Source organism: Geospiza fortis, unplaced genomic scaffold (assembly GCF_000277835.1).
Source record: "Geospiza fortis unplaced genomic scaffold, GeoFor_1.0 scaffold224, whole genome shotgun sequence".
Classification (NCBI taxonomy): Eukaryota; Metazoa; Chordata; class Aves; order Passeriformes; family Thraupidae; genus Geospiza; species Geospiza fortis.
In genome coordinates this window covers 346,084-347,582 of record NW_005054448.1, presented here as the reverse complement: position 1 = coordinate 347,582, position 1,499 = coordinate 346,084, and positions in this window count along the sequence as shown.

Here is a 1,499-nt window from a genome sequence, read left to right as displayed (position 1 = left end):
AACAAGGGAGCCAGGCTGAGACCTGCGGCTGTTCAGCCTGGAGAAGATAAAGAAGGCTCCGAGCAGAGCTTAGAACCCGTTCTAGTGCCTAAAGGGGCTGCAAGGGAAGCTGGTCTCCTGCCTTTGGGCAAGGACCTGGAGTGACAGGATAAGGAGGAATGGTTTCCTTCTGTCAGAAGGCAAGGTTAGATAGGATATCTGAGGGAAATCGTTCTGTTTGAGGGTGCTAGGGCCCTGGCACAGGGTGCCCAGAGCAGCTGGGGCTGCCCCTGGATCCCTGGCAGTGCCCAAGGCCAGACTGGATGGGGCTGGGAGCAGCCTGGGACAGTGGAAGGTGTCCCTGCCATGGTAGGGGGTGGCACTGGATGAGCTTTAAGATCCCTTCCACCCCAAACCATTCTATGATGTTGTGATGGCTGTGTGAAGAGCCCCAAAAGCTGTTCTAGCTGTCCCATCTTTCTCTGAAGAGAGCGAGTGGCTGGGAAGTGGTGTCCACCCCGTTTGGGATCAGGGAGCTGCCAGCACACGAGGTCAGTGTCTGGTCAGCTCCAGGCACTGATTCCAGTGGACTTTTGGCCTCTGTCAAGCCAAGGAGGCCAGGCCATGGTGTCTTTCCAAGGACCCCTTGTTGGCAGTGCTGGGCGCCAGGGTCACCCCGCTCCGCGGAGGAAACCCTCGGAGGAAGTGAGGCTAACCCGAGGCGCTGGGCCCCAGGGCGGTGCTGACACCCAGGAATGTGCTGTTGCTGTCGAGCTGGTTCGGCAGCGTGTTTGGCGTTTGCCTTCCTGGCCCTGCTTTCATAGCAACGCCCAGAGAAAGTCGGGGTGGCAGCGGGAGCAGCGCGTGGCAGCCGGCTCCTCTCCTGCTGGGACATGGCCTGCAGCACGCTCCCTGGGCTTTGCCCACCTGAGTGCTCTGGTGCCAGCTGTGCCTCAGTTTCCCTGTCTGTGAGGAGCAGTGTTCACCCCCCATAGCCTGTGGGTGTTACTGGGTGGGTCTGTGGGGTGAAAAGGTGCTGGAGGTTGGAATGTTGGCGCTGGGCAAGGTGCATCACTCCGGGTGATAAACCTTGTCCATCAGCACTGTGGGAGTGGTGTGGCCTCTCCTTCCCGTGGTGCTGTACCCTGTCCTGAACACACAGCACATTTAGGGGACCCTTGTCCTGGCTGTCATTCCTGTGGCTGTCCCTGGGGTGTGTCCCTGTCCCTGCAGCAGCTCTGGATGAAGGTCGTGGTGCTGGAGGCCAGTGGCTGCTCCCAGGGGTGCTGACAGTATGGTGGCTGCAGTCACTGGGGACTGAGCCTCCTGCAGCACCCCACAGATGTGCTGGGGCCCAATCCTGCCCTGCTCCAGGCCTTTATTGGCTCGCTGTCTGTCCAGGAGGGGATGAAGGGGAATACATGACCTCCTACTGTGGCTGCCAGAGTTGGGTTTGCCCTGCTGGGAGGGCAGGCAGGGGATCCGAGCATCCATGGAGGGGTTGAGGGGACCGCGAAGGG